The sequence below is a fragment of the Mus caroli genome, unplaced genomic scaffold (genome assembly GCF_978045245.1).
Source record: "Mus caroli unplaced genomic scaffold, Mus_caroli_1 scaffold_1, whole genome shotgun sequence".
In the NCBI taxonomy this organism is placed as follows: Eukaryota; Metazoa; Chordata; class Mammalia; order Rodentia; family Muridae; genus Mus; species Mus caroli.
Window position 1 is genome coordinate 112142125 of NW_028227256.1, and position 16243 is coordinate 112158367.

The window sequence follows — 16243 nt, forward strand, 5'->3', positions numbered from 1 at the left end:
GGATTTTTCTACATGTTTACTTGCAGATACCGTACATGTATATCACAATATAGAAAATAAATAAATATTTTAGTAGATTCCATAAAGTAACTATGATTCTATGTTCAAGTTAAATATATCTTATCAATAGTATTGGTAACTTATTAAGGTAAATGATGTTGGTTAAGTTAGAGAAGCCATTTTAAAACTAAGACCTCAAAATAATGTGATTAAAATACAAGTTGATTCTTCTGCATGGCAATGTAGTTAATCAGTGATAACTAGCCAGAGTGGCGCATGAAAAATTTAGGGCCCCGAATTCTTTCCACTATAGTGACCTCTATATCAATTAAGCACATATGGTAGAAAGTGAGGGAAAATAATCTCTGTTTCAGAACCCCAAGGCTAGGACAAATGTTAGATTCCAAGTAGAAGGGTCTTTCTTTAATTGCAGATAGTTGGGAAACTGTTTAAGTCCTTTTGTTTTGCCTACATTTATTCATATGTACTTAAGCTATCTTCTTTGTACATTAAAAAAATGGAGGAGATGTAATCATTTTTCTATACCAACAGGGAAAGAAACATTTGAGACATAATTTTCCTGAAACAGCAGGGTGTATTTATATATTACTTCCTTATACATTTCCTCTTAGATTCTATTTGTGTATCCTAAATAAGACACATGTTAAGCTACTATTAGCTGCCTTATATAAAGAGAGTATCTTGCAGTATATTGCTTTGTCAAAGATATCTTAATTGTTTCTTTGTGCTGCAGTATTTCTAATCAAGAATCAGTTAGAGTTCTGGGTTTTCCTCAGTTGCTAAAATCAATAAACTCAGAGCAGGATAAGAGCACTTACTGCACAAACATGATTACCTAAATTAAAATTTTGTAGGTCCCACATAACAAGCCATATGTACCTCCAACTTCAGCATTGTGGAGGGAGGTGACAGGAGAATCCCTAATCAATTCAGGCAGAGACCCCATCTCAAGGGAAGAAGGCACAGAGTGGTACAGCAGGACACTGAACTTCATCCCACTCTGGTTTCTGAATGTGCATGCATGGATGCATACACACCATTCACACTAAGAGACAATCACATATAGATAAACAAGCAGTAAATCTACACGATAGCTGGAAAATCATGGTGTTAGCTGGCTGTTTCCACAAAAGTGGTTTTGCATAGCTGGGCAAAATGTGCTTAGTACCAGAGGGTTTTGCAGAGTGGAGGCTAGTAACAAATCTTCAGAAATGTGTCCTTGATTTATAATATAGATAGCATACTTGACTTTCAGTTATAATTACCATGTATAAATGAATTATTATTTTTAATTAATAACTTTCAGTGAGATGTTTCTGTAAGTAGAGGCACTATCAATCTTGTTGATCTGCGTTCACTACCATAGGCCCACACTGGGAAATAAGAGAATTCCCTCTTCCAGGCTGTGCTTTGACATCCACAAGCTGTGGCTGATGCAGATGAAAACAAATACAAATGCCTATAATAAACAAAAAAAATAAATAATATAAAAAATTAAACATTAAACTATTAATGAAAATTTTCTAAAACTAAACACTCAGAAAGTCAAATAGGTTAATTGCTGAGGACCAGCCCCAGAGCTCGTTACTCTCTGGAAAGTAGCGAAAAGGGAAAAGCATGGGGGCTGAACTTGGTTTTGCAAGAGTAAAGGCTTGTTTCTACACTTTTGTTTTCTATATTTTACCTGTCTGTGTCTAAGTTTCTGAGGCCAGAAACTGTAGATCACACGTGACTAATACCCAATTTTTAAACAGCTGGGGATTAAGTAAAGAAGTCTCTTTTGTCTTTTCACATCATAACCTCCATGGCCCAGGTTGGGAGTAACTCCTTGTCAGCTAGAGAAAGTTGTTCACAGGAAGAAATAAACACTTTGAAAGGAGATTCTAATATTTACTGTTTATTTTATTAATTACTTAATATATTTACATTCTATATGATTTCCCCCACGCATCACATTTGCTTCTGAAAGGGTGCTTCCCCCAACACACCCACTCCCACCTAACCTGACCTACCATCCTCTTTCCTGGAGCATCAAGTTTCTACAGGATTAAGCACATACTTGACATTCTTTTCCACTACAGCCAGACAAACCAGTCCTTTGCTTCAAATGTGCCAGCGGCAACCAATCCATGTATGCTCTTTGGCTGACAGTTTAGCCGCTGGGAGTTTAGATGGGTCGCACTTAGTTGATACTGTAGTTCTTTTTACATGGTTGGAATCCCCTTCAGTTCCTTTAGTTCTTGCCCTAACTCTTCCATAGGGATCTCTGACCTCAGTCCAATGGTTGGCTGTAAGTTTCTGTGTCTGTCTCAAGTCAACTGCTGGTAAAACCCCTCAGAGAACAGCCATGCTAGGCTACTGTCCGGAAGCAAAACATGACATCAGTACTAGTGTCGGGGTTTGGTCCCTGTGCATTGGAAAGATCCCAAGTTGGGCTGGTATCTGAATGGCATTTCCTTCAGTCTCTGCTTCATTTTTTCACTGCATTTCCTTTAGACAGGAATAATAAATGATACTGCATCAAGAATTTTGATGATAGGTGGGTGGCCCCATGTCTCAAATGAGGGCAATGTCTATCTATAAGAGGTGGTGTCTTCAGGTTCCCTCTTCCCACTGTTGGTCATTTTGACTAAGGTCATTCCCATTGGATTTTAGGAGTCTCTTATATCCTTGGTGTCTGGGACTCTCTAGAAGTTCCCCCGACACCACAACACATTGCTGAATATTTTTATTCATTTTCCTTACCCTCTGGGTTTCTCTCTTATCTCACCCAGTAGCTGATCCTGACCCCCCTTTTCCCTCTCCTTCTCCTCTCCCACCCAGATCCCTCCCTATCTCTGCCTCTGGTGATTATTTTGTTCCCTATTCTAAGTGGGATTGAAGTAATCACACTTGGGTCCATCCTTTTTGTTATGCTTCACATAGTCTGTGATTTATATTATAGGTATTACATTTTTGCTAATATCCATTTATCAGTGAGAACATACTACGTATGTCCTTGTGAGTCTGGGTTACTTCACTCAGGATTATATTCCCTAGATCCATCCACCTGCCTGCAAAATTTGTGATGTCTTCATTTTTTTTTTTTTTTTTTTTTTTTTTATTTTCGAGACAGGGTTTCTCTGTATAGTCCTGGCTGTCCTGGAACTCACTTTGTAGACCAGGCTGGCCTCGAACTCAGAAATCCGCCTGCCTCTGCCTCCCAAGTGCTGGGATTAAAGGCGTGCGCCACCACGCCCGGCAATGTCTTCATTTTTAATAGCTGAATATAATTCCACTGTGTAAATGAATCACTGTGCCCATTCTTCATTTGAAGAACATTTGGGTTTTTTTTTTTCAGCTTCTGGTTATTATGAATAAGGTTGATATGAACATACTGGAGCACATGTCCTTATGAATGGTGGAGCATCTTTTAGGTATAAGCCTAGTAGTGGTATAGCTGTGTCTTTAGGTAGAACTATTTCCAATTTTCAGAGGAAATAGATTGAATTCTAGAGTGGTTATACCAGTTTGCAATACCACCAGCAATGGAGGCATGTTCCCATTCTGACTGATGTAAGGTGGAATCACATTGTAATTTTGATTAGCATTTCCCCTATACCTAAGGACATTGAATATTTCTTTAACTGCTTCTCAGCCATTCAAAATTCCTCAGGTGAGAATTCTCTATTTAGTTCTGTACCCCATTTTTAATTAGGTTATTTGGTACTCTGTAGCATAACTTCTTGAGTTCTTTGTATATTTTATATATTAGTCCCTATGCGAATGTTGCCCTTTTTTCTTATTGACAGTGAGTGTCCTTTGCTTTATGGAAGCTTTTCAGTTTTATGAAGCCCCATTTATCAATTGTTGATCATAGATCCTGAGTCGTTCATGATCATTTCAGGAAAACTTCCCATGTACCAATGCTTTTGAGGGTGTTTCCCACTTACTTTTCTATTAGATTAAGTTTATCTGGTTTTATGTTGAGCTCCTTTATCCACTTGGACTTGAGGTTTGTACAAGTTAATAAATATGGATTAATTTTCATTCTTCTACATGCAGACCATTAGTTAAACCAGCACCATTTGTTGAAGATACTTTCTTTATTCCACTGTATGGTTTTGGCATCTTTGTCAAAGATCAAGTGTCCATAGGTATGTGGAGTTATTTTGGGGTCTTCAATTCTATTCCACTGATCAAACTGTCTTTCTCTCTAGCAATATCATTCAGTTTTTATCACTATTGCTGTGTAGTACAGATTGAGGTCAGGGATGGTGATTACCCTAGAAGTTCTTTTATTGTTGAGAATTGTTTTCGTAATCCTGGGTGTTTTGTTATTCCATCTGAAGTTGGAAATGTTTTTTCGATGTCTGTGAAAAATTGAGTAGGGATTTTGATGGGGATCTCATTGAATCCATAGATCAATTTTGGTAAGATGGGCATTTTTACTATGTTTATCCAACCAGTCCATGAACATGGGACGTCTTTCTATCTTCTGAGATCTTCTTCAATTTCTTTATTTATGGAATTGAAATTCTTGTCATACCAATATGTCTCTTGCTTGGTTATAGTTAACTCAAGATATTTTATATTATTTGTGACTATTTGAAGGGTGTTGTTTCCTTGAATTCTTTCTCATACTATTTATTCTTTGTATAGAGGAGGTGTATGGATTTGTTTGAATTAATTTTATATCCAGCCACTCTGCTGAAGCTGTTTATCAGCTATATGAGTTCTCTGTTATAATTTTTGGGTCATATCATCCCCCAAAAGTGATACTTTGACTTCTTCCTTTCCAATTTGTATCAATTTAATCTCCTTTTGTTATAGTTCCTCTAGCTAAAAGTTCAAGTTCTATATTGAATGAATAGAGAGACATTTGGCAGCCTTTCCTTGTCCCTGGTTTTATTGTGTTTGTTTCAAGTTTCTCTCCATTTAAGTTGATGTTGGATGTTGGTTTGCTGTATATTACTTTTCTTATGTTTAGATATGTGCCTTTAATTAATGGTCTCTCTAAGACTTTTACATGCATGGATGTTACATTTTTTCAAAGGCTTTTTAAGAATCCAATGAGATAATTTGATTTTTTTCTTTGAGTTTATTTATATAGTGAATTAAGTTAATGGATTTCTATATATTGAAACAACCATGCATCCATGGGATGAAATCTCCTTGATTGTGGTGAATGAAACTTTTGATATGTTGTTGAACACAGTTTGCAAGAATTTTATTGAGTATTTTTCATCATATTATAAGTAAATTTGGTATGAGTCTTTCTTGTGTGTGTGTGTGTGTGTGTGTGTGTGTGTGTGTGTTTGTCTCTACATGTGTGTCTGTGTTTTTGTGTGTGGTATATGTTTCAGAGTAACTGTGGCTTCATAGAATTGATTGGGTAGTGTTCCTTCTGTATATATTTTGTGGAAAAGTTTAAGCTGTTTTGGTTATAGCAGTTCTTTGTTGGTCTGGTAGAATTCTCCAGTAAATCCATCTGACCATGGACTTTTATTGGTTGGGTGGCTTTTAATGACTACGTCTATTTCTTTAGAAGTAGTGGTACTGCATAGATAATGCATGCAACTTTGATTTAACTTGGTACAAGTTATCTATTTAGAAAATCACCCATTTCCTCCAGATTTTCCGATTTTTTTAGTATAGCCTTTTGCAGTAATATCTGATTTTTTTTAATCTCTTCAGTTTCTAATATCTCCCTTCTCATTGCTGATCTTGTTAATTTTGATACAGTCTGGGTACCCTTTACTTAGTTTGGTTAAGCATTTATCATCTTGATGGTTTTCTCAAAAAACAAAACAAAAACAAACAAAAAACAACAACAACAAAACAGCTCTTGCTTTGCTGATTCTTTGGATCATTCCTTTCATTTCTATTTGGCTCATTTCAACCCTAAGTTTGTATATATACTGCACTCTTCTCCTCTTGGATGTGTTACTACAATTTTGTTCTAGAGCTTTTTGGTATGCTGTTACATTACTAATGTAGAATAGTCCAATTACTTTATGAAGGCCCTTAGAGCTATGAATTGTTCTCTTAGCACTGCTTTTATTGTATCCCAAAAGATTGGATATGCTGAGCCTTAATTTTCATAAAATTTGAGAAAGTCTTTAACTTCCTTCTCTGCTCTTTTCCATGACCAAGTTGCCATAGAGTATGACTTGTTCAGTGTCCATCAGTATGGGGAATTTCTGTTGTTTTGTTGTTATCGAAGACTAGACTTAGTCTGTGGTGATCTGATAGAATGGATAGAATGCATGGTATTCAATCTTTGTGTGTCAGCTGAAGTTTGTTTCATGTCTGATTATGTCAATCTTTGATAAGGAACCCTGAGGTGTTGAGAAAAAGTTATAATCATTTTCTTTAGAGTGAAGTGTTCTGTATGTATGTGTTAAATCCATTTGGTTCATAACTTCTGTTAGTTTCCCTCTGTCCCTGTTACTTCCTGTTTCAGTGATCTGTCCATTCATAAGATTGAGGTGCTGTAGACTCCCACTTTTATTGTGGGATGTTCGATGTGTATTTTGAGCTTTAGTAGTTTCTTTTATGAATGTGGGTGCCCTTTCTTTTAGTGAATGGATGTTCAGAAGAAAGATTTCATCTTAGTGGATTTTTTCCTGAGATGACTAGGAAGTGACCTTTTCCATTTCATTTTATAACTTTTGGTTGGAAGTCTACTTTATTAGATATTTAAATTGTTAATCTAGCGTGTTTCTTGGGACCATTTGCTTGGATAACCTTTTTTTCAAGGGTTTTTGCCTCTTTTACTTTGAGGTAATTTCTGTTTTTGTCACTGAAGCATGTTTTCTGTATTCAGCAAAATGCTGTGTCCTGATTTGGATCCAATCTGTTAGCCTATGTATTTTTATATGGGAATTGAGTCCATTGATGCTGAGTGATATTAAAGACCAATGAATGTTATTGCCTATATTTTGTTGGTAGTATTATGCATGTGTGGTTCTTTTCTTTTGGGTTTGTTGAGATATGTTTAATTTCTTGTGTAATTTTTGGGAGGCGTAGGTACTGTCCTTGTCTTGGAGTTTTCTTTCTAGTATCCTTTTTAGCGCTGAATTACTAAAAGGATATGGTTTAAATTTGCCTTTTACATGGAATATCTTGGTTCCTCCATTTAGGTTATTGAGAGTTTTTCTGGGTGTAGTATCCTGGGCTGGCATTGCATTCTCTTAGTATCTGTATGGCATCTGGTGATGATCTTCTGGCTTTTACAGTGTCTGTTGAGAAGTCTGGTGAAATTCTAATAGGTTTTGCCTTTATTTGTTACTTTCACCATTTTTTATTACTGCTTTTAATAGTCTCTTTTTTCTTGGGGTTTAATGTTTTGATTATTATGTAATAGAAGGAATTTCTTTTCTGGTCCAATTCATTTGGTATCCTGTATGTTTTTTTTGTATGTTTATGGATATCTCTTTCTTTAGGTTAGAGAAGTTTTCTTCTATAAGATGTTTTCTGGCCATTTGATCTTTGTGTGTCAGCCGAAGTTTGTTTCATGTCTGATTATGTCAATCTTTGATAAGGAACTGTGAGGTGTTGAGTGTCTGGCCATCACTCTCTTCTATTCCAATTATTCATAGGTTTGGTCTTTTCATTGTGTCCTGAATGTCCTGGATGGTTTGTTTTAGGTGCTTTTTGCACTTTGTGTTTTCTTTGACTGCTGTGTAAATACCTTCTGTGATATCTTCTAAGCCTGGGATCCTCTCTTCTATCTCTTATACTCTGTTGGTAATGACTGAATCTGTAGCTCCTGATGTCTTTTCTAGTCTTTCTGTTTCCAGGGTTACCTCTATTTGTGATTTCTTTGTTGTTTCTGTTTCCATTTTTAGGTTTTGGGACCATTATGCTTAATTCCTTCACCTGTTTTATTGTGTTTACTTGTATTTCTTTTGGGGATTTATTATATTCTTCTTTAGGGCTATTACCTGTTTGCATGTTTTTTCCTGGATTTCTTGATGGAACTTATTTTTATCCTCCTTGAAGACTTCTATCATCTTCATGAGATGGGTTTTTGAGTCAGAATATTGCTTTCCAGGTGTGTTAGTGTACCCAGAGCTTGCTGTGTTTGGAGAACTGGGTTCTGATGGTGGCCAATTACACTGTTTTCTGTTGCTTATATTCTTGTGCTTGCCTCTAATTTTTGTGCTGACCTGAGTCCCTCTGACTGGAGCCTGTCCCTACTTGGAGGCAGGTAGAGCTCTGTGACACTGGTTAGAGCAGACCTTCTTGGAGATACACAGTGCTCACTCTGGTGGGAAGATCTCCTATGTCTCAGGTTAGAGCAGGCCTCCTATGTCACTTTGTATGGTAGACCTCCAGGGAGACAGGCAGGCTGTGGTTTGTAGGAGGACAGGAGCTCCCAATCTTCCAAGGACAGAGCTGCAGTCTGGAAAAGACATGGTGTTCTGGCTGATCTGCCCCTGGCAGATTTGGAAACCAGAAGGAAGATGTGGCTCTGGCAGAGTGGACAGGTCCTATGTAGCTGGGTTCCATGGGGTCCCAGTTAGGATAGGAATTGAGGTAGGGTCTCACCTTTGTTCCTGGTTAAGGCAGACAGGCCAGCTGTGCACTGTGGTAGAAGGGCAGATGAAGGGACAAATCTATCTTTAAGGGAAAAACAACCCTACCTTCAGGAAAAAATACCATCTATAAAAGTAAAAACCTATTTATATATTCTCTTTGTTCCCAGTTGTTGTTGTGATTAACTCAGTATACATGATCACATTATTTTTCAAGCATCTTTTTCAAAAATTTCAAGAGTCCACACAAGTGCAAGCATACATTCAAATCATAAATTGAATAAGAAACAATGGCAGATGTTTACATGGGTTTCCATTAAGACTAATTATCCAACTAAGTACTCATTATCTACCACTAGCTCCAAAGTTTCATTTAAAGTTAAAAACTATAATTCTAAGTTAGTATGATATAGCAAAAGGAATACCATCTGCCTAATGTCTCATTAGAATTGACTTTATATAGATAATCCCAGTCAATACTTCATCTTCTCTCCTTTCTCCTGTAAAAGAAATTATCATTTGTTTCTTATTATGATCTTTAATTAACAATTTCATGGCCTAAAGGAATGCATTCTTATGTAATAAATCTGTATCAAGCCTGCTTTCTATCTCAGTCCAATTAACTTCTGACCTGTGAAGACTGGCAAATGCCCAATTTCAATTTTCATATTGCAGAGGGCTCTAATTGAAGCCATTTCTATAAAGGGTTCAATAATTCCTAATATAAATTTAGGAGTTCTTATAAAATTATCATTAGGAATCAAGAAGCCACCTATTTATCTATGTAGCATCACCATAAAATTGTACATTTTCATTGACTTGCAGAAAATCTACCCAATAAGTAAACTAATGCCCAGGTATTGTTATATTCATTTAGTAACAATTGAAAAGGCATATAAATGACAAAAATTTATTCTGAGACATTGTCTTTTGGGCCTTGTCTCTAAGAGCTCATTCACTGCAGTCCATGATGAATCCTCTCAGGAAAATCTCCTGCTATGCTAATCTTTCTCATCTAGATGGCTTCTGTTAATCAATCTGTGTGAAATTCTTCTCAGAGATGGTAATATGATGATTTTTACCAGAAATGCCTCCATAAATTGCCATGCAATTAAACCAAAATCATTTATTTACAAATTCTAATTTGTGAGACACACAGCATATGTTTTCCAGGCTATTTATTTTCCTTAAGTACTCTCTTGGACATTTTTGTATTAAAATGGTATTTCTTTCATTATAACTTATATGCTTGAATAATTTGTCCATAGTCAAAATGATGAATGGATCCCACTGTAGATTTTGTGTGTCTGTCTTATACAAGTATTATGTATATGGAGCTGTTCTCAGCCTAGGATTAAAGATTCCCTGAAGAACAGAGATTTCCTGCTGAGGTTACTTGAAAAGCCAAAGCTACATTATCACACTATCAAGAGGGTCTGAGAGGTATGCTCTATATCCTATGAAGAGTATATCCACTAGCCTCCCCACACAGGCATATGTCTTCTCAGTTGTCAGAAAAATCGCTTGATTGTTTGCCAGTCTGTTCCTTATAGTCCCTGGGAAGCAGAACAAATAATGATAAAATACTCATGTCAGATGTCTAAGCCGTTTCTGCCTAGAATCTTAACAACCATGTACAGAGCATAAATTCATCCTCAATAAACATTCTGGCTTGGTCTCCTCCCCAAGGTACTGCTGGCTCATTCAAATGATAAGCTTGTCTTCTATGCCTAGGAAATGACAGTCTTAAAGAATGGGAAGGTCAGCATTGTAATTTATCCCCCTGAAGAGAGTCTCATTGTGTAAACATTTTGTGACTTTTGCTTGATCCAAAGAAACTGGAAAAATAAGACACTATAATGTACTATACAAATAACTCCATTGGACTTTCTTTATTCTTTTTGAAGGATTAAGTATTTTTGAAGTATTAGGTTTGGCACTGATTCTTCATTTGAGATAAATACTTTTGTAGCTATGGAAGGATGAGTTAGTTATTTCTGACTATGCATACGTGAGCATATGTCTGCCTCTGTGTGCATGTATGTGTGTGTGTGTTTATAATATTTAAGGACCAAATTCAAGCCTCTATGCTACTACAGCCAACTTCTTTATCTCCTGAGCCATCTTACCTTCCTATCCACTTTATGTCTTGATTGAAGGTCCCAGTCTGATGGGCAGTTGAAGATGATCTTGAACTTCATATATTTCTGTCTTGGTTACATAAGTTTTAAGATTATAGGTTTGTACCACCATGTCCAGTTTTATTCAGTACTGAATCAAACTAAGGGCTTTTTGTGTGTAATGCACAGATTCTGCCAAATAAATGGCATCCCCAACTTGAAATTGCATTAATAAATTAATTTTAGAAAGTTAGTTGCAGATAGGGTTTACTACCTAAGAAAAATATTACTTCTGTGACCAATATTATTTATTTTCTTTTAAAGAATTCTTTGTTTTCTATTATTGTATATGTGGGTATGAATTATGTATGCATTAACTCAAAAATACTTCTGGAGTAATTTTCTTCACTCCACCTGAGTGGAAACTGAGGTCTGTGTAGGAAGTGTTTTTTTCTTTTTTCTTTCTTTCTTTCTTTTCCCCTCATGAGCCATTTCCGCATCCTACAATAAGCTTACTTGAGCCAGTGGTGGTGGCGCACACCTTTAATTCCAGCACTTGGGAGGCAGAATCAGGCAGATTTCTGAGCAAACCTGGTCTGCAGAATGAAGCCAGGACAGCCAGGGATATACAGTGAAACCCTGTCTCGAAAAACAACAACAAAACAACAACAACAACAACAACAAAACAATAAACTTACTTGAGAAAGTTTTAGGCTCTCCAATAATAGCTTTGGTGCAGTCACAGGATGTGTTTCCATATCCCCAATTTAGGCATGTGATGGAATTTTATCTTTTTATTCTCTTTGCTTTTTTATGTACTCAATGGGACATATAGAAACCAGGGCTGAGAATGGATTTATTGCCTACGCAAATATATAAACCAATTTCAACATTCCCCAAGGGAAAAAAATGTTTTCCTTCCCTTTTTGGTTTCCACAAACAACAAAGGAAGAATCTTAGATCCCCATCTCTCATATATTTGTAATAAACTTATATATATATATATATATATATATATATATATATATATATATATATATATATATAGGCCTAAGGTATCCCAGGAGACAAGACATTCCTCTTAGGATCCCATCACTGGAATTGGGGCATCTGTGATTTGAATGATAATTCAATTCACTTTATACTAAGCTCTGCTTTACATAAAAAAGATATTCAATTAAATCAGGGAATTAATTGGAACATGTCCCATAATAATTGTAGATTTTGGCTTAGTGTCAGGGGCAAGTAATTGTGATTCTACTTCTATTCATGTGGTTACTTTGGAAGGAAAGAAGAAAAATGTGGTATACTAGGATTCATGAAAGAATCCTTGAAGGTAGACTGTGAAACATTTGATTCACATATATTTGTATAAGCCAGTCACAAGTGTTATGAGGCTCACTGGGTAAAGCACTTGTTTTGCAATCAAACCTGAAGAGCCAAGTCAGGATCTTCAATGTTATGTAAATTCTGGCCACAACTTCCATCAAATGCAGTACAGGTAGGAGGTAAGGGGAAGAAGACAAGTTGGCAAAATTGAAGGTCTATTTCTAGGATCCTTATACATATTATCCATTGTATAAGGTCATGCAACAAAGTTAGACAGTTTCACACTTGCATACAGTTTACATTGAGTGTGTTATATTCTTGTTCACAGAGTGTAAATACTGCACAAGACTAAAACCAATATAGTACACAAGAGTAGAGACAAACATACCTGAGACAGGCAATACAGACATTTCTGAGGATGAAATCAACTAAAAAAATGATAGAGAAATAAAAATCATCACACCCAATGCTTAATAGAATTTGTAAGTGAGTTACCTCATACTCTCAGTTAATACCAAGATGTGGAATGTAACTAATGGCCATGGCTGTCAACTTGACTCCATCTGGAATCAACTAAAATCCAAATTTTTAAACATGCTTCTGAGGGAGTTATTAATTGAATCTCTTGACATAGAAGTACCCACTCTATATCAGTGATTCACCTTCTGAAAGAGTTCACATAAAAGGACATGGAAGAATGAAAGTTTGAATTTTTTGCCTGTGCCTCTCTCCTTTTGTGTTTTGTTTTTGTCTTTTTTGTTTTGTTTTTGTTTTATTTTATTTCTTCTTAATTTTTTATTATAGAAATGCACTGTATACATCAAACATATTAGTAATATTGAGTATTTTGAGAATCAAATAATACATAAAAATTTGTTCAACTTTTATGTTCATATCCTTTCACACTCTAAAAATATCATTAGTGAGTATTTAATACTATCCATAACTTAGAATCCTATATCTAATGTTGAATACTAAGTTGTTTCAAAACATACAAAATATTCTTTGGGAATTAAGCATAATAAAAGAGCATAAAATATTAAAAATGAATCATTAAGAAGTACATTCAAAAGTCATTATATGATACCACCTGGCATAGTGAGAGAGTATTTAAAACACATTTATTAATTTGTATATTTGTGTGCATTTTCTAGCAATCAGTTTACTTAAAAAAGATTATCAGTGGTCTAGGAGAGATATTATTTTATCAGTAAGTGTATTTTTAAAATTTCAAAATAGCAAAAACTTTTTGTGAACACTGGAAAGAGAGGCCCATTGGACTTGCAAACTTTATATGCCCCAGTACAGGGGAACGCCAGGGCCAAAAAGTGGGAGTGGGTGAGTAGGGGAGTGGGTGGGAGGGTATGGGGGACTTTTGGGATCGCATTGGAAATGTAAATGAGGAAAATACCTAATAAAAATATTAAAATAAAATAAAATAAAATAAATTTTTATCAACTCAAATATATTTTCTGTACATGTAAAATTGCACATATCTATTGGCTAGAAAAGCTGACTTGCTGGTACTAGGACATCCTATGATGTAACATCTCACAAGGCAATATTCGCCATCTGCTGCATGAAGCTCCACAGTGTCTGGAGCTCAGACCTGCCAAGACCACTGTGTGATAAGTTGCTAGATGCCAACTAATATTAACGAAGTTTCTGTTACCAGTATTTTGGACAGAGTGCCAATCAGATAATGCACAACAAACACAAGCCGAACCACAAAATGTACTTTAAAACTGAAAAGTAAAATACAAAACTCCTGTGTGTGGACACATGACACATGACATCTTCTCTATGACATGGGACACATGACATGTGAAGAACAAACAGCTTTGTTCCTTCACTCTCCAGTTTCTCTACTCATTTACAAATAAAAGATCCCAAATTTGAGATACAAATGTCACCTTACAGAAGATAATTTCTCTGGTAGTGTGTGTATGTGCATGCATGTGTTGTGGTTTGTATGTTTGCAGGGGCACATATGTATATGTGGAGGACAGAGGTTAACTTAAGTTTGCCCATTTTCTGAAACATGATTTCTCATGGGCCTATAATTGCCAAATGGAATAGAATGACTAACCTGATAGCTCCAGGAATTAATTACAGGAATTACTGGAATTAATTACAGGAGCATGTTGTCAATTCTTCTTCTTCTTTTTTTAATTTAACATGGTTTCTCGGGCACCAAAATGAGGTTCTAATGATTGAAGACAAGCAACATATACCAGTACTGGCTCCCTGACCCCAGTTCTCCATCAACAGCTCCCAGCCCCAAACCTCCAGCCTCCAACATCTAACTTCTTTGCAGCCTGAATTTTCCATGCATTTAAGATTGTTATCAGAAGATGATCTAGTCGTCTATCAGTGGAAAGAGAGGCCCATTGGTCGTGCAAACTTTACATGCCTCAGTACAGGGGAACACCAGGGCCAAGAAGTTGGAGTGGGTGGGTAGGGGAGTGGATGGGGGAGCGTATGGGGGACTTTTTGGGATAGCATTGGAAATGTAATTGAAATAAATACCCAATAAAAAATATGGAAAAAAAAGATTGTTACTGACAGTTATTCATTGGAGTTGCAAGACTACAATATTATCTGTAATAGTGCTGAGAAGTAGGAGCCAGGCCACAATTTTATTTAAGTAACATAGAGACATAATCAGAGAACTAAATCACACATGAAACTTCAAAATATCCATCCGTACACCGGCTTTTGGTTTTGTTTGGTTTTGTTTTTTGAGGCATTTGTTGTATAAAGAAATAAGTGTATCTTCTTTTAAGGTACTGAAGCTTTGTCTGAAAATATGACTAGCCAACTCAGATTTCTTACTAACAACAATATTGAAATCTTCCCTCTTCCTGTAGGAGATGATTCTCCTCTCAACCTTACATCTATACAAATTCTAACCTCGGTTTCAGTTGAGGGGAGTTTACTGCCAATCAGATTTTGAGATTTAAATCATGGATGTAGATAGGTAGGTAAATAGATAGAAAGATAGATAGATAGATAGATAGATAGATAGATAGATAGATAGATAGATAAATAGATAAACAGATGATAGGTACCAAGCATAGTAAAAAGATGATAGTTACCTATGTCAGTATGCAGTAGATATACAGATGGTAAATAGATTATAGGAAGACAGATAGAGGAAAAATATTAGATGAATAGATAAATGGTAGATAGATTACAGATAGAGATTTAGATAATAAACAATAGATATATAATAGATATGTGATGTTAGATAGAAGAAAAAATACATGATAGCCGCATAGATATATGATAAAAATGGTAAATAGGTGACATATAGATGATGAATAGAAGACATAATAAATAGATGAAACATGGACTTACAGATGATAGGTAAATAAAGGGATGGATTTCTTATAGATTACATAGACAGATACATATATAGATAATTGATAGTTAGACAGATGATAGATAGATATATTTGACAGAGGAGTGATATTTTTGAGGAGACATCAAAGAGGAAGTAAGCTTGGCATCTAGAAGAGTATGGAGTCTGTTATCTACAAAGTTGTGAGACTAGATGATTTATTACCATGTTATGCTTCCTTAATTTTATTCATTATGGGCCATCAGCACAAAGCATATAAAATAACTAAATGGAATCCTATATAATCCTCTCAGAATTTTTTAAAGCATGATTTTTCACTTACCTGTCACTCTCTTCATATATTTAAATGGTATTTATCTATGTATGTGTCTATGATTGTGTATGTGTACATGGGTATATGTATATGTGATACATATGAATGTGTGGATGTATGTCTCTATGTACACATATGCAGAGATCAGGGTAGGGTATCAAGTGACTACCTTTATTATTGTCAAACCTATTGCCTTAATGCAGGGTCTCACAATGAACCAGAGACTTATTCTTTCATTTAGGATGTCTGCCAAGGAAGCCCTTGAATCTGGCCATCTCTACCCCATCCTTCTATGGTTAGAGTCATGCATGGCCAGGTGTAACATTTTACATGATTAGTGGAAATTTTAAATCAGGTCCTCATGCTTTCATGGTTAGCACTATTACCAACTGAACTGTCTCACTAGCTGTTGCGTTTTTTTATTTTGATACTCATTAAAAATAATTCCATGACATCATCTAGGTGACCAAGGGTCTATAACAGAATTGTATTATTGGTTTGTGTGTGTTAAACATGGGTGTCATATGATCCCCAGGAATGGCTGTGATCTCCCTCATATCACCTTCCAGAGCAG